The sequence below is a fragment of the Aotus nancymaae genome, unplaced genomic scaffold, assembly GCF_030222135.1.
Source record: "Aotus nancymaae isolate 86718 unplaced genomic scaffold, 86718_ANA_hifiasm-v0.15.2.pri h1tg000004l, whole genome shotgun sequence".
NCBI classification, from domain to species: Eukaryota; Metazoa; Chordata; class Mammalia; order Primates; family Aotidae; genus Aotus; species Aotus nancymaae.
This window is the reverse complement of record NW_026988415.1, coordinates 5,017,448-5,036,548: the sequence shown is the minus strand read 5'-3', so window position 1 is coordinate 5,036,548 and position 19,101 is coordinate 5,017,448.

The following is a 19,101-nucleotide window of genomic DNA, read 5'->3' as shown; positions in this document are numbered from 1 at the left end:
TTTGACAAACATAACTTAAACCAGGTTCATATAAAATGACCTGGTATGGGCAAAACAAAATTTTCAAATACTTGGAATGACTTGCATGATATTTTTTTTCTAGTATCTTTTTGCATGTATTACAGACTGAGAAGAATAATTTGATAAGTATGATGAGTGACTACCTCAGTAGGACAAGAGGACATATAGATGTATTGGAAGCCCCAAAGTAAAAGTGTTGTTTAAATGATGAAGTCTCTCCCTGATGATATGTCTATTAAAAGGGCAGAACTTAAAGACACAACAAAGGTTTTAAGTGAAAACATAGCACGTCCACCAGTAGGGTTTCTATATTAGTTCATATTGGTGCAAACTTAGTGGCTTAAAATAACACAAATTTATTATCTTATAGTTAAGGAGGTCAGAAATCTCAAATGGATCAGCAGAGCTGTGTTCTTTCAGTAGCATCTAGGGGGCAATCCATTTCCTTGCCTTTTCCAAATGCTAGAAGGTACCCACATACCTTGGCCCATGGCCACTTCCTCTGCATTCAAAGCCAGTAGCATCTTCAAATTATTCTCTCTCACTCTCTTTTCCTTTTTCCTCTTTCTTTTCTCATTTCTCCTCTCTCCCTCTCTCCTCTCTCTTTCTCTCACATATACACACGTCTCTGCTTCCATCACCCTATCTTCTACTCTGACTCTAAGCCTCCTGCCTTCGCCTAATGAGGATTCTTGTGATTACATTTGACCCATCTAGCTAATCCAGGATACTCTGCTTATCTCAAGATTGTTAACATTAATCACATCTGCCAAGTCATTTTTACCATATAAGGATACATATTCACAAGTTATGGAGATTGGGACATGGACATCTTTGGGAGGCCATTATTCTGTGTACCATGGATCTCTATGTGCCTGAATGTAGGAGTGTGTCCTAGATGACCTAAATGTAGTAGTTACGTGGTTAAAAAATACCCTGTTCCTCTAAAGTAAAGAAAGTTTTAAAGTGTTTTTTTATATTTATTTTAGGTCAAAAAAATTAAAATTAACTGATAATAATTAAGTTAGTGATAATTATGTCCTTATGTGTTGATAAGAAGAGTCTTATTAAAAATGTCTAAGTCAGAAATCCCAACAAAATCTTACAAGGTTATTCTGTCATTGATGTACTTATGGAAAACACAGTTTTCACAAGCTTGTTTAGACAGTTGTTTGAATCATGCTCTACATATCACTCATTTTCTTTTTCTTTTCTTTTCTTTTTTTTGATATGAAATCTCACTCTCTTGCCCAGGCTGGAGTGCAATGGCATGATCTTGGCTCACTGCAACCTCTACTTCCTGGGGTCAAGCAATTCTCCTGCCTCAGCCTCCTGAGTAGCTGGGATTACAGGCACATGCCACCATACCTGGCTAATTTTTTGTATTTTTAGTAGCAATAGGGTTTCACCATGCTGGCCAGGCTGGTCTCAAACTCCCGACCTCATGATTCACCCACTTTGGACTTCCAAAGTGCTGGGATTACAGGCGTGAGCCACCGCACCTGGAAGCATCCCTCATTTTCTATATACTATGCCCCAAGTTTGTACAACATTGACAAATACTTGAACAATGATCATTTGTTTCAATACATTATAGATTTAAAATATAAAGATAGTGCTTTCTATTTGGTTGGATATTCCTTGAATAATAAATAGTTTTTCTGTCAGTGTTTCTAACTATGCAAATGATATGTTTTTGATGTTTAACTGGTCTTGCATGCTTTATTTGTTCACCATATGGTTTTTTAGATAACCATTGTCTAATTGGTTTGAATCAAGCAACTGACACAAATATGCAAATATAGTTAGAATAGAAAATATTTCTACCATAGTTCCCTTCAGCACTATTTATTGAAATATGAATGCTTAGAAATAGTCCTGTAGAGCTAGTCTGAATAGTTTGTAATTACATTCATTATCAATTGTCTACATTCAGGAATATGATGCTAACAAGGAAAAATGACTGACCAAATGCATTTATTTAATGCAGTACCAACTCTAGAAGAACATTATGCTTGTGATTATTTGTACTTGGTTAGCATAAAATCAGCATATTTCTCAGTAAAACTGCTGTTAAGAATATACTGTTGTATGACAAAATTCAATGCTTTTAGGCTAATGTTAGATTACTTACTTGGCAAAGTTGTTATTTTTTAAAGGAATATTTATTATGGAAAAAATTCTTTCTTTCCTTTATGCAGCTTTTTCCCATTTATTTTTTACAGAAAGCCAAGTGGAGTTTCTTTGATTAAGATCTCTAGCTGGTTACATGCCTGTGTTATTTGCCATCATCCTTTTTTCCTTCTGACCTTCCACAAGCTGTTCATATTAGATATGAGGAGGACCGTGTCATGAGTGAGTGTATTTTCATTTGAAGGATTGCCGGGATAGCTTTCTGCTGTTCCTTTCTATTAGCCCAAAAGTATTGATGAGGCTATTCTATCCTCCACTTAGCGTTTAGTGTCAGACAGTTACCAAAGCCTTTCATAAAAGCCGTGTCATCCTTGACTATTCCCCACCTCTATGTATCAGCATTTCCCTTCTCACTGTGGACACTATCTATCATGATTATCTATTTTGATACTAATCCCAATGTTATTTTTTCCATGAATGTATATTCTAAAACTCCACAAGATCGAACATTTGAAGAAGATGAAGTACATTTTCCACTTCATCTGTCTCCCCATAGTACGTAGCACTAGGCTTTACATCCAGTGATAACAAATGCTGATGACTGTCGGTCCATGTATAATCACAGCATATTGTGAAATTATGCATTCTATAGGCCAATTTCCTCTAGTATATACTTAGTCTCTTAGTTTTAGGAGGGCAAATATAAATAACTTAGGTCGCTAAGACACCTCTGAAAAAGCATCTTTCATAGTCAGTTAGTTGTCATCTTAATAATAGTTTGCAATTATCAGACTGCCTCTAGAATTTATAAATGACTAATTAGAGCATATGACGTCCTGTTGGGCTGATTTTCCCCTTCAGGCTGATCAGTTTATAAAGCTAACTATAAATTAGGTACTTTTCTCTTTGAAAGAAGTCTATGTCCAAGGAGAGTTCAGTGGATCTGTGCCTAATTTGAAATTGATTCAACAATAAAGCACAAAGATAAGCAATGCAACCAAATACATTGTTTTGAGTTAATCACTTTCCATTTTTAAATAATCCAGGAGGAATAATGGTAACATTAACTTGATATTATTACTTGTATTATATATCAACTGTCAGACAATCTAGAGTACAGAAAGCATGCCACTATTAAGCTCTAGCTGCTTTTTCTTTCTTTTTGAGGAAGTAAACTATTCTTTATTTAAGAAGTGATCCATCTGCCATTGTTTTTCTTAGCACTCAATCATGTCTTAATTTTTCTTTCTTATCCGGGCATTTTCCCTTAAGGCTGGTGATTCTTTCAATGACAAGAGTTCAATGTTCAAGATAAAACAACAGGGATATTAGTAAAGGCTTCTGAAGAGTGAGATTTATTTTTACCCTTGTACTTGGAGGAATATTGTTATTATGATGATTTGACTTTTTCAATAACTTATTTACTCTTTTCATTGAAATCAGCATTGTCCCACCTATTCACTCTCAAACAATTATGTATACATAGAAATGTGGACATGCATATTTTAGTATATGTTTGGGATAATTGCTGTGTTTGAACTGATTGAGAATCAGACCACTAAGATCTGAATTAATGCTATTTGACATAGAAACCAGATGGAGGAATGGGCAAGGGTTGTGTGTAATGACCCCACTATATAGGAGACAAATTATCTTTTGCCAAGATGCACTCTCAGTTCTCACTAGGGAATCTTATTCACTTCTGCACCCTCATGTGCCATCTGAGCCCTGTCCATCTGTGATTTACCTTCAGGCCAAAAATCACTTGTGTTTTTTAATCCTAATAAAAAATAACCCTCAAAACATATAGATCATTTCTTCTTCTAGTGCATATTTTCATACCAAGTCTATCTTTTGTCAATAGCCTACTCTGTAGCACTTTGAGTTAGAAAAGAAGAAAGAACCCATCCAACCATTTCCCGACCAAGAAGAAACCATTGCTTTGATGACAGATAATATTTAGCATTACATGACTTGCAGTGACACTGAGGTGTATCATGCATGATCCTTAGGCATCCATATGGACCATGACTAATAGGCATGAATTCTAAACTGTTGTGTGTATCCAACTGAAAAGGAATATAATAGATGGTGAAAATGATTATGAAAGTTAAAAACCCCATTAATGCAATACTAGTATTGCATTTACTGATATTAATGTACCAATCAAATATAACTATTTGTAAGACATTGGATACTTAACATCCAGTAAATATTCAGTATTTATAGAAAGTTTTTGCTTCTACAATTACCCAGATTTATAGTGCATTATTATTATTGTTGTTGTTGTATTATTTTTGTATCATTGTTGTATTATTGTTGTATTATAGTGCCATATATTGGTTCATCACAAAGCATTGGTCAAATACTGGACAGGGAACTGGTTTACTCATGTTACCCTAGTGAGCAGTATTTTATGTGCGTCCCTTCTGAAGTCATGCTATAAAGGAAGATAGCTTTCCCACATGATGAAAGAATATTCCTTAATACATAATATACAAATAGCTGTACTCTCCAACCAGGATTACATTTAGTAAATACTACTAGAGTCGTTCAAATGAAACTCACTAGGTAATCTCAGTTTCTTACTTTAAGAGTTGATCACATCTCGGCCAGGCAGTGGGTCATGCCTGTAATCCCAGCACTTCAACAGGCTGAGGCAGGCGGATCATGAGGTCTGGAGATCGAGTCAATCCTGGTTAACATGGTAAAACCCCGTCTCTACTAAAAATACAAAAAATTAGCCGACGTGGTGGCACGTGCCTGTAGTCTCAGCTACTCATGAGGCTGAGGCAGGGGAATTTCTTGAACCCGGGAGATGGAGGTTGCAGTGAGCACAGATTGTACCACTGCACTCCAGCCTGCACGACAGAGCAAGACTCTAACAAAAAAAAAAAAAAAAAAAAAAGAGTTGATCCCATCCCAAGTGAAGTGTAGTCATCAGGTAATCCTACCACTTTTCACTGCCTCTACTCCTATGGCTTGGTTCCAAGCAACCATCTCTTCTCACCTAGATTATCACAATAGTCTCAACTTGTTTCAAAAACTTTTTCCATAGTTTCCTTCAGTCTATTATCAAAATAGCAACCTGCATCATTACCCTGCTCAAAACTTTGTAATAGCTTCTGCTCTTACTCAGAATATAATACAAATCCATACATTGTCCATCAACGTCCAACTTGACTTACTGCCCCCTCATTTTCTTACCAACTTTAACTGCTTCTCTACCTCTCACTCGCTTTGCCACAGACATGCTGCCTGCTTGTTATTCCTGAAGATTACTGTAATTTTGCCTCAATTTTGTGCTTACTGTTTCCTTTGACTGAAATGTTACTCCCTTAGATGTATGCACAACTCCTTACCTCACTTCTTCAAAGTCTTTACTCAAATTTCAATTTTTCAGAAAGGATGTTTGTGTCCAACCTAACTAAAATGCAACTACTCATTCATATCTCATTTTTCCATTTTTTCTGATTATTTATTATCTAATATACTATATGTATTTACTAATTTATATCTTTCACTTTCTGTATCTTCCACTGCAATTTAAGATTCACAAGTACAATTCTTATGTATTTTATTTATAACTAACTCCCTAGTTAGTGCCTGGAATATTGACTGGTCTGTAAGAGTATAGAAACACACTAGTCCAAGCATTTTTTTGTAGGTAAAAATAAAGTAGAAAAATTTTTAAATGGAAAGTTGAAGTGATTCTTTATTTTATTTTACCATATAGGTTACCTTAAGCCAGTAACAATGACATCAATTCAACCAGCTATTATGCCTGATATTGTTGCTATTGTTCCTTCTTACCTACATCGTCATTCACTTATGCCTCTAGTGATGTATTCCTCAAAGTAACACAAAACAGAAAATGTGTGTATTCTCAACTCATTAATTAAAGACAGTCATGCTTGGTGCAGTAGCTCATGTCTGTAATCGCAACACTTGGGGAAGTTGTGGTGGGAGGATGGTTTGAGCCCAGGAGTTAAAACCAACCTGAGCAACACAGTAAGACACCATCTCTACAAAAATAAAATAAAAATTTTTTAAAAGCCTGGTGTGGTGGCATGTACCTATAGTCCCAGCTATTTGGGATGCTAAGATAGGAAAATCACTCAAGCCGATGAGGTCGAGGCTGCAGTGAGCCATGATTACACCACTGTACTCCAGCCTGGGTGACAGAGCAAGACTCCATTTCAAATAAAAGTCATATAATAAAGCAAGCTTGGCTTATTCAAATTAGCTTCATTATGAAAGGAGGGTAGGGAGGTGGTGGGGAGTGGAAGCCTAGAGAGATATTTTACTAGGCTGTCATTACTGAAAAAATTATGGAAAATCATGGAGAATCATTGACTTAATTCAGTATTTTATTGTGTTTCAGCCAATGGAAATAGAGAAACCGATACTTATCACAAAGAAAATTTTAATAATGTTATAGTTTTTGAGAAATCAGATTACTTATAGACAAACTAGAGTACAAGTTGCGTATTTATACAATTATAGTGTTATTGGACCAATATTTGTATAATTAAATTGATCCTCCCAAGGTAGAAATTATTAAAAATGTAGAGCACTGCATTAAAGTTATTGACAATATTAAAGAGTAACCTGTTGACTTGTCTTGTTAATGAAAAAATGAACATTCTATACAAACAAGAAAAGAAGTCAGATATTGTGCTTTGTTGACTTTCAGAAATGAAACTAATCTCTTAGTAGTGGGGATTTGCTGTAGCATAAAAGTTTATTCTGCCTTTTGATGTGTTGATATAGAGGTTTTATTGTCAGGTGCCAAGAAATTTGTCGAGTTCTAGCATGTTTGCTCCCCTTTCCTATATCATGCAAAGAGAGAAAAATGGAACTGCTAGCCAAAAAAAATTCATTCATTCTCTTAAATTTTTCTACATGGCCACTTTTTTAGGAACAGGAAACCTGGAAAAAACAGTGCAGTATAACTGGAAAGTCTTCAGATTTAATGGAAATTTTCTTTGTTCTTATAGTGAGTGATATGGTTTGGCTGTGTCCCCACCCAAATCTCACCTTGAATTGTAATAATCTCCATGTGTCAATGGTGGGGGCCAGGTGGAGATAATTCAATCATGGGGCAGTTTCTCCCAGACTGTTCTTGTGGTAGTGACTAAGTCTCATGAGATCTGACAGCTTTATAAAGGGGAGTTCCCCTCCACAAGCTCTCTTGCCTGCTGCTATGTAAGACATATCTTTGCCTTTTCTTTGCCTTCCACTGTAATTGTGAGGACTCCCCAGCCATGTGGAACTGTGAGTCCATTAAACCTCTTTCCTTTATAAATTACCCAGTCTCGGGTATGTCTTTATTAGCAGCATGAGAACAGTAAGTCTGGTTTAAAATTAGGCACGTAGACAAATAGGTTTCAGATTGAGAACCATTCAAGGACAACTTATAAATCCAACCCAATATGCATGCCCACAAAGGTCAGAATTTAAAATTTCTTGATTTAGGGGTATGATTGTGCAATTATTGAAAATGCAGTGAACTTCTTGCTGTGGAAATACTTTATTTTCATTCAGATAGGAAAACATAAGGGATATATTAGCTTGAAATCAAAGTGGGAATTTCTCAAAGGAAAATGATAAGGCGCTGGGTGAGTTTAATCTCTCTGCGACATGAGTTCACCAGGAATTTGTAGACCTAGGTGATATGCATTTAAGTATTTTAAATAGCTCAGAGTGTTTGTTTTGTCTCATCGTTTATATCTAGCTACTTCCAAAGAGGAACACAGAGAAAATATTCAATTTTAGTAATACACATACAGAACACATGACTTAGGATAAATATCAGACAAAAGTTTAGAGGTTATAGAAAGAAAAGGGAGAGATAATAATGTGTAGGCTTATGGATAATTCTTACTGTGTAATATACAGATCTAATATTTTTAAAGCCATTTCTTTTACTTTTATTTATCCTGCATAAAAGAACTTGCCATAGAAAAGAATGGTCACTGTCTGAGGAGCAGGTAAGAGGTAGACAAGGTAGAGAAATAAAATATGTTCTCTTATTTCTTGGGCTGCCTTTCCATTACTTTGATTTTTTTTTTCCTTTTCTGTGCAGAATCATTTTAGTTTAATGTAGCCCTACTTGTTTACTTTTGCTTTGCTTTCCTATGCTTTTGGTATCTTTTCTAAAAATTTATTGTAAAGACCAATGTCAAGGAATTTTACCCCTGTTTTCTTCTAGGATTTTTAAGGTTTCAGATCTTACATGTAAGTCTTTAATCAAATTTGAGTTAATTTTCATATGGTTTAGGACAAGGGTCTGATTTAATTCTTCTCACTGGGTAGGTCTCATTTTCTAGTACAATTTATTGAAAAGTCTATCCTGTATCCCTTGAGTATTTTTGGCACTCCTATCAAAGATTTGTTGATCATATATGTATGGGTTTATTTCTGGTGTTTATATTCTGTTTCATTGATCTATGTGTTTGTTTTTATGCCAGTGCCACACTGTTTTGATTACTAAAGTTTTGTAACATAGTTTGAAATAAGGAAGTGTGACGCTTCCATTTTAGTTTTTCTTTTTTCAAGATTGCTTTAGTTATTTGGGGTCCTTGTGGTTGCATATGAATTTTTGGATTATTTTCTATTTCTATGGAAAATACCATTGGAATTTTGGTAGGGATTGCACTGAGTCTGTAGATCTTTTTGGGTTGTGTGGATATTTTAACAATATTAAGTCTTCCAGCCCATGAGCATGGGGTATCTTACCATTTATTTATGTCATCTTCAGTTCCTTTCACTAATGTTGTACAGTTTTCAGGGTACAGATACTTCACACCATTGATCAAATTTAATCCTAAGTATTTTATTGTTTTCATGCTTTTGAAATGTAATTGTTTTCTTAACAGTTTTCATAGTTCATTGTTAGTGTATAGAAACATAACATATTTTGTATTGTGATTTTGTGTCCTGAAACTTTAGTAAATTTATTTCCTAGTTCTAACAGTTTTAGGTGGAATCTTTAAGGTTTTCTATATATAAGAATATGATATCTGCAACAGAGACAATTTAATTTCTTTCTTTTCCATTTCGGTACCATTTTTGTTTAATTGCTGTGGCTGGCACTTCTAGTACTATGTTGAATAGAAGTGGCAAAAGTGGTTCAGAGATAGATTTTTAACATCTATATGTGATATTTATTCACAGGGACAATAGCATATTTATCTCTCCTAAATTCAGGCACTGGACTTCTTAGCATTGCCTGTAGAAAGATAATATTGCTGACTATATTTAAGATACAGTTTATCAATAAATACCTAAAATATATTAACATTTTGTTAATTGCTATTAAGAGCTGCTATAATGCCACAATTTTTGTTCTGTCCACCTGCTACTCCCCACTTTCTGCACAAATACTTCTGTGCAGCAGAGACAGAAACACTTCCCCGTAGACGATAACTCAGTGGTCTGAGGCACATTCCTATCCCTCAACACCCACAGAGGCTGCTGCTTGCCCTGCGCATGAAGACAAGAGTGCAAGCCTGCCTGAACCAGCCTCTACCTGCCTTTGCCCCTTCACTTACCCTGATAGCTTAACACCCAGGACAGAATCTCTTGGGAGTTACCTGACCCCGCCCATTTAAACTGGAGTACCGCCACTGGGCAATGTAAGACAAGTAAAAATCCCACTGTTACTACCACAGCTGGTGTTCCTTTGCAAGTGCTACTTTCTGGCTGGAGGCCAACCAATACAGTCCATTACAGCATCTCCTGGTAGAATAACACTGCACCCAGGAAGGAGGAAATGGATGTGTGATAGCTATTACCACTTCCTACACCACTCTGGCTAACTTGTTATTGGTTTGCCAAGGCAAGACTAACCAAAAAGAACAAATCTGGAGGCATCATATTACCTGACTTCAAACTATACTGTAAGGCCATAGTCACCAAAATAGCATGGTTATTGGTACAAAAATAGGCACATAGACCAATGGAACAGAATAGAGAACCCAAAATGAAGTTACTGAAATAACGTACAGCTAAATGATCTCTGACAAAGCACACAAAACATAAAGTGGGGAAAGGGCACCTTACTCAACAAATGGTGCTGTGATAATTGGCAAGCCACATGTAGGAGAATGAAAGTGGAGCCTCATCTCTCACCTCATATAAAAACCAACTGGATTAACCAGACTTAAATCTAAGACCAAAAATCATAAACGTTCTAGAAGAAAACCGTGGATAAACTCTTCTGAGCAGTGCCCTAGGCATATAATTCACGACTATGACCCCAAAAGCAACTGTGACAAAATCAAACTACAAAAACAAGACAAAGAGCTTCCCTATTTAACAAAGTGGGATGTATGTGCACGTCAAACAAAAATAAATAAATGGGACCTAATTAAACTAAAACGTTTCTGCACAGCAAAAGACATAATCAGCAGAGTAAACACACATCCCACAGAATGAGAGAAAATATTTACGCACTACAGATCTGACAAAAGACTAGAATCCAGAATCTACAAGAAACTCAAAAAATTCATCAAGACCAAAACAAATAATCCTATCCAAAAGTGGGTAAGGGACACGAATAGACATTTCTCAAAAGAAGATATACAAATGGCCAACAAACATATGAAAAAAAATTCTCAACATCACTAATCATTGGGAAAATGCAAATTAAAGCCACAAGGAGATATCAACTTACTCCTACAAGAATGAGCATTATTAAAAATTAAAGAAACAATAGATGTGGGCTTGGATGTGGGGAAAAGGGAATGCTTATAAACTGCTTGTTTGAAAGCAAATTTGTACAACTTCTATGGAAAACAGTGTGGAGCTCCCTTAAAGACCTAAAAGTAGATTTATCATTTGTATTAGTCAGGATTCTCTAGAGGGACAGGATCACAATGTCCCACAATAGGCTGTCTGCAGGCTGAAGAGCAAGGAGAGCCCGTCCGAATTCCAAAACTGAAGAATTTGGAGTCCAGTGTTCAATGGCCGGACACATTCATCATAGGAGAAAGATGTAGGCTAGGAGGCTAGGCCAGTCTCTCTTTTCACATTTTACTGCCTGCTTTATATTCTAACCATGCTCGTAACTGATAAATTGTGCCCACCCAGATTAAGGGTGGGTCTGCCTTTCCCAGCCCACTGACTCAAATGTTAATATCCTTTAGCAACACCCTCACAGACACACCCAGGATAAATATTTTGTATCCTTCAGTCCAATCAAGTTGACAGTCAATATTAACCATCACACATTTGATCGTGGAGCCCCACTACTGGATATCTACCCAAAGGGAAATAAATCATTATATGAAAAAGACACCTGTGCATGTATGTTTATAGCAGCAAAATTCTCAATTACTAAGCTGTGGAACCAACCTAAGTGTCCATCAGCTAATGAGTAGACAAATAAAATAGTATTCTATTCTACTTTTGGACTATAGAGATAGTTATCATATTTTCAAGCCTGGATATGTCTTTTTGATTTAGTTTTATTTTGTTTTGCTCTATCATTGTTACATGATTGGACCATATTTGTGAATGTAGAAACTCACAGAGTCATATTGACCAGAAGTTTGATACATCCCTTTTGTTTTATTTTCAGCAAATGTCATACTTCTACAATCACTGGTTAAAGATCAAGAAGTCGTTACCAGCTTCTAGGGTTCCCTTTTGTTAAAATATTATTTATTCTAGGAGTAGGTACCTTTTTAGACTGAGCCATGGGTATAAATGCAGTTAATGAGCTGTTAATACATTTGATACATATGAAGAATTATTTGCTTAAGAAAAGAGAGTGGAAGATATGTAGGTATAATAGGGTACAAGGGTGACTCTATTAATTAGGTGAGGAAGATCAGTTCTTTACCATCCTATTGTGATTTTCCAACTTTGTCTATTAAGTTACAGCCTAAGAGAACAAGTTGATCACTCCCAAGAAGGGTTTCTTCATAAGAAAAGACTTTTCCAAATGACAGCAATGTTACAGATAAGAAGTCAAAGTAAACCCAATACAGTAGTCAAGATTTATAACACAAAAATTTCACTTCCAGGAATATAAGTAAATAGAGATATAGCAAAAAGAGTTCATAAAAAGATGTTCAGCAAAGTATAAAAAATTTGGAGCCATCTGAATGACGTAAACGTAGGGACAGGTAAAAAATATCATGTTACATTTATGAGTACAGCATTTTTTGATTCCTAAAAAACAAGATATTTACACTATGAAATCCCATTAGTGTATTGTATGTGTGAAAGGAAAATAAATCTTGGGGCCCCAAAGTCATTAAGCTAAAAGGAAAACTCAAGATGGAAATTGCTTAGGGCAAACTTGCCTCCAGTTCTGTTCAAAGTCATTCCTCTGCTCTCTGAGATAAATGCAAATCTGGTTGCCTCCTTTGGAAACGCTAAATCAGAAACCTGTGACCTGGAAGCCCCCTCCCTGCTTGAGTTGTCCCACTTTTCTAGATGGAAATAATGTACATCTGACATATATTGATTGATGTCTTATGTCTCTCTAAAATGTATAGAACCAAGCTGTGCCCTGACCACCTTGGATACATGTCGTCAGGACCTGCTGAGGCTGTGTCACAGGTGCGCATCCTCAACCTTGGCAGAATAAACATTCTAAATGTACATAGCTCTAGCTCAGATTTTTGGGCTTCACATATGTAAAGGGAAATTATAATAATAACAATGGAAGATAATAACCATAACTAACAAATTTGCTAAGCACTTGCTATGTGCCAGGGAATGTGCCAAATGCTGTACATTCACTCATTTAAATTTTTTTGAGATGAGAAAAACTATTTCTCTTACTTATAAAATGAGGAATCTAAGACTTATGGAGGTTATATCATTTGCTTGGGATGACACAGCTCAAAAGAGTAGGGCCAAAGCTCATGAATAAACATGTTTGTAAGCTGTGTCTATCCATGTCTCTTTGTGTATGTGTGTAATACGTTGGAGAGAGATAATGGGAATGGAACCTGGAGAAATATTCAAAGAGCTTTGATATGGTTTAGCTCTGGGTCCGCACCCAAATCCCATCTTGAATTGCAATCCACACTTTTCAAGGGAGGGATAGAGTGGAGGTGATTGGATCATGGGGGCAGTTTTTCCCATAATGTTCTTGTGATAGTGATTAAGTCTCATGAAATCTAATGGTTTTATAAGAGGTTCGTCCCCCTTCGCTCCTCACTCCTCTCTCTTGCTGTCTTTTGAAGAAAGTCCTTGCTTCCCCTTTGCCTTCCACCATGATCGTAAGTTTGCTGAGGCCTCCCTAGCCATGTGGAACTGAGTCAATTAAACCTCTTTTCTTTAGAAAGTACGCAGTCTCAGGGAAGTTATTTATAACAATGTGAAAAGGGACTAATATAACCATTATAGTTATATAGATTATTTTACTCATATAGACATATGCACATGTATGGTGTGCGTGTATGTGCATGCATGTCTGTGTGTATAAATATCTATTTTAAAAATTTTCTACAGTGATCATGGAAGTACTTTATAATCAGAAATAAAAATCATTGCAAATATTTGATAACTAGTTTATTTGCTTTGATGTTTTTGATGTAGTCCAATTTACAAGAAAGATTTTTTAGTGAAATTCTGTTTTCTTTCATATGGGTCGGGGAGGTCAGTAAAATTATCATGATTGAATTTACTATAGATTTTATTAAACCAGGTAGATTTTATAAATTATATGTGTAAGCACATAGATAAAAGCAAGCTAATGTATTTGAATTGAGCATTTCATATTCTGGGCCATTCTCGGTGCCATCTATGAGAATACAGTGGTATAGTGTCCTTCACAAAACCAGCTTCTGAGCTAGAGATATGAGATGGTAAGTAGATTTATAAATGTGAAGATGTATTTGCCAGACTAGGATTAAGATGAAACTTATTATAGTATAAAATGAAATTTAACCTAGTAATAGCACAATAAGGCATAAGAATGCTAAGAGCTTTGTGATAGGAGTTTGAGCATACATGCTATTATTAAAGATTAGACTGGAGTTAACTTTATTCTTGTGGTACATTCCTACAATTACAGGAAGTCATGCATCCTCACTCATCCATTGTATCCCATTTATCACATGAATATGCTTTACCAATGTTGCTGCCAAGACAAAGGAAAACTGCAGGATGAAAAGGTCCTTATTTTTCCTCTTCTCTTTAGTGTCTAATGTTCTGCAAGTAGTGAAGTCTATTTTGCTATGTTTAAAAAAAATGGCCAGCACACTATAGGGGAGGGGTCTTCAAACATTTGGATGAGATTACAATGCTGCAGGAAAGAGACTTAAATCTTCAAAGATGGTTTAGTCCTCTTGGGGATATTTCTTTCCCTGGTGATAGTCTGCTATTTCTGAGAGTATCCTGACAAAGTCAAGATTTATCAATTCTTCCTCTGGTGTCCTACAAAGCTCACTAGGGGCCTAAGGTGTATACTCAAAACAGTTTATCGCTTCCTTGTCTACACATTTCTATGTGATTTCTTGACCAGAAAAACTATTTTGAATTGCATATTTCTTACTAGGACTCCACTAACACCTCCTTTCACCCAGATTGATAGCCATATATTTATTTGGCCACCACCCTGCCTGTCATTCATTGAAGTTGATAAGAGAAGAATAAAAGTCAAGAAGTCAAGGAAGTGTTGGTTCTATATTAATTTTAGAACAGCGGTTTTCATTTTGGAGGGAGGAGTCCAAAGATTCCATTGAGAATCTGACGAAAGAAGTGGACCCTTTCCCTTAAAGGTTTTCAATACATATATGCCATGATTCATGTAAAAAATGAAAGTATTTTTAAGCATCTTGTAAGACCTTTACAAGGATTATTTAAAAGTATACACATTCCAGGTCTATTCAAGGCCTTTTCCCTCATTCTATTGCAGAGAAAAATCAGCTCTGCTATCATTGAATTCACTTTTATAAGGTGGACTGTGGAGATAGAGGGTTAGACCTTCATTTTAAATGAACCTACAACAGCAAGATCCTTATATAAAATACAAGGATTGTACCTGGAGGATAGGGGCCCATAAGGCCACTGGATACATCCTCCAGTTCAGTCAAGTTATCTTGAATCATAAATGTGTTTATCCCATTTCTTCAGGGCCTAGGTTTGCATGACTAAATTCCTAAATAATATACATTTGTCTAGTGTATTCTGTGTCGATTCACCAATGCATACGGGATGGCAGTAAATTGTTAGAGTAGTAATGAGGGTTTTCACATGTGACCCCACTACATCTTTCTTTACCGTAGGCAAAATCAACACCAGTCAAGAGGAAGAACATGGTATGATGACAGCAAGCTGAGCTTTTAAATCTACTAGAAGATTCTTTTTTGTGCAGCTTCTGGAGATATGATTGCTATGGAGTCAACTTGTACATGGGAACTAAACTGTGAGTCTCTGCCACCATATTTTGGTTACAAGAGACTGAAATAGGTCCCTATGCTAATGAGGTATAGACTCTGAATTTTATTTGAATTATGTAATTTTGGAGTCACATGCCTTTGCCTTAGTGAAAGGAGTTGTTCATATTGTTCTTAATATATGAGTCTGTTTTCTAATCTGTAAAAAGAGTATAAATACTATTTACCTCAGGCTTACTGCAAAAATTCTAAATAGTTTAAAATTCCTAATCATAGCTCTAAGTAATTAGGAGCCATATCTGATTATCACCCTGGGGCCAATGCATGTGTGCCAGTGTGATTCATCCAAGGTAATTATTAAAACTATCAAACAAATTTTGGCATTTGTTGGTATCAGGATAAGAAGCCCATGCTTTTTTCTTTAGACAATGGGGAGTCATTAAAGATTTATCTCTCTAAATTTTATATGAATGAAAACAAAACTAAATAAGCTCATTGAAAATAATAAAAAATTATTACCACAATCCTATAAATCTAAATTAATTTAATTATCTTCTGCAGGCCTCAAAACATAGTCATTTTTCAAGTGAATGATTTAATATTGCAATGGCATTGCACTCTGCTGTAGTGTTTTCATTATTAGAGGAGCATGTTGTGGACAATTAGCTTGCACTTCAATGATGACATTTGTTCAAAAATTGCCAGAATCACTCATGAAAGCTTGAATTGCACTATTTGAAGAAAAGCGAAGGACTAAACGATGTGAGTTTTAACATAAGTCATATCTACTTTTATCATAGGAGTTGTAATTGCTGAAAGCCTTCCTAATTGGCCCAAATGTGGAAACTGAGTCCCTGGCAAGAGAAGAGAGTTGCCTTCAATTACGTAGAAAGATAGAAACAGATTATGAAGTGAAACATGTATGTCTAATACTGAGAAGCATGAATGAAACCTTTGTGGGTGGCAGGTCTTTATTCAACAACTACGTGATTTTATACTATGCGTGGTGTCAACAATTCAATCAATATGTAAGTCCCCATGATTTACCAGGCACTATATTAGGTGAACACATCAGAAAACCCCACAACCCTCATGGGGCTTATACTCTAGAAAAGTCAGACAGGAACATGTACACACTTGCTCATCTAATAATAGTTCTGTAACTGATACAGGAGATGAACAGGCCTAAGAAAGAATATAAAATGGGCAGATTTTATAGATAAAGAGATCAGTACATTTCACTGCAATCCCAAACAAGTTTTTAAATTCTTTTAGAGACTGCTCTATCCACGACAATAATTCCAAAGGCTGTAGGAGTCTTTATGTATCAAGTAACTCACAGTTTATTCACATCCTTTCAAAAACCATGATCTTAGCTTAAGGTCCAACCAATATCTGTTTTCTAACTTCACTTTATATTTTCGTTACAAAATTTCTTACTACATAAGTGCAAAAACTATCGTCAGATTTCAGTTTGTGTTTCACTGGTTTGGAGCTATTAACTTCACCAGGGGGTGATTTGGGCAAGTCCAACCACTAGGGCTCCCCTTGAGAAACGGCCACAGTAAGAGGACCTCTAACCTATGTCTGTGGCTGCACAGCCTATACACGAAATAGTGTTTAGAATTTGAGTTGGGCCTGGAAAAACAGTATGATTTTGAGTAGTGTTGGATGTGAGAAGAACCTCAGTTATTCCAATTGACAAAAACAGAGAGGGTCATATGTAGGAGGCTAATTTAGTCTGAGAAAAGCAACTAAATCAATTGGGCTGGGGCATTGATTGTGTGAAGGATATGACGGCACCACAAAGAAATAGTAAATGCTTAAAGTGGTATATTTGAAGTGAAATTGTATGAGTCTCAACCACCAGGTTAAGGAATTTTAATTGTATCATATTAACAATCAGGAGACTTTGAAGCTTTTTAAACAAGAAATATAAACAGAAGAAGCAGTGTTTAGGAAGCCTTTAAAATATACAATAAACAGTTGAAAAGAAAAAAAAAAAGTGAAGCTGGATAGAAAGTGAGGACTACCAAAATATCACGGAAAATAAGCCGAGCGGCATGGTTAACGTCTCAGGATAGCACATAAGAATAGAAGCACAGAGAACCTAGCATGGGCATTCGGAAAACTGTCAGCATTTAAGTATAGGATATGGATGAAACGAGAGAGAAAGAACAGAGGAAAAGTGGCCAGAGTGGTTCTGATTCTGCTGAAACAGTCAACATGAGAACAACTGACAAAAACAGTTTTCATGGACTCTGTAGAACTAGAAAAATCTATAGGCCTAGACAATGAAGAATAAAAGTCAATAAAAATAAAACTGTGCCCTTTGATTTTAAAAGATATCGCTAGAACTTACCTTACTAGATTAAGTAACCATGGGATGGACAGTAGAGCAAAGAAATTAAGAGAGAAGAGAGCTAAGTAAGATGGAATGAGCATGGAATTCTGCTCTGATGTGTGACCTTACACACCACAGTTTCCTCTCTAAGCATCATATTTCTCTTATGTAAAATACGGGTACTAATACTAACTCATGATTCTTTTGTGACTAATACATGTGATAATGGATGCATAAAGTCTTTAACATAGTGCCTGGCATATAATATTTATTAAGAGCTTACTCTGTATTGCTAATTATGGCATTTAGCATAAAGAAAATGGCCCCTATGCCTTTCTAAGGCCTCTGAATAAAACCTCACATGCAAGATTATCATAGAATAAGGTGTCAGGAAAAATAATGTTGGTTTTCCTTAGAAATTGCTGAGATTCCTGCTTTGTAATAAAGAGGGTAATGCAAGTTTTAGGCAATGCAAGTTTTAGTTCACTGGTCTGTTTCCCTTTGACTTGGTTTCCTGATATATTATGACTACTTTTGAAACTCAAGTCTAACAAATAAGTTAACCCTTACAGTTTTCATATGTTCTTCTTTATTTCAGTGCTTCTCAGTTTATGTTTTTAATGAATTTCATGGTTTTTAATTACCATTTATTAGGTACTTTTTTTCTTGGCATGGTGTTAGTTATTCTACAAGAAAGCTCAAAACACCCTCGTAAAGTAAGAATCATTAACTTTATTTTATATATGAGAAAACTAAAGTTCAGGGAGGTAAAGTTACTTCCAAAGTCACACAGTTAACAAGGGCAAGAGTAGGGATTTGAAACTACATTTCTCAGCCTTCAAGTCTTTGCTATTTCTTTTACATTTGTTATGAGTCACGGGAATGGGTGAAGTCATAATAATATAAAAATGACTTAAAAGCAGTAGACTTGAAAAAGTCTGGGGTTTTTAATGGCTGTACATGTAAAATATCTGAACTCTATGATATGACTTCTAAAAAAATTAGCATATGGGACCGACTCATCCGCTTCTTTCTGGTCTCACTACATTCAGTTCTGGCATTGTACTTCAGCAAGAGGACAGCCAAACTCTTCTATACTCAAAAGAGGCTAATCAGATGGTAATGAGACCTTAAACTAGTCATGTGAGAATCACTAGAATAAACCTGAGAGCGTTGCACGAAGAAAAGACATAGTGCAGGTATCTATATTACTTTTTCTTATATTCGTGAAATAATAAG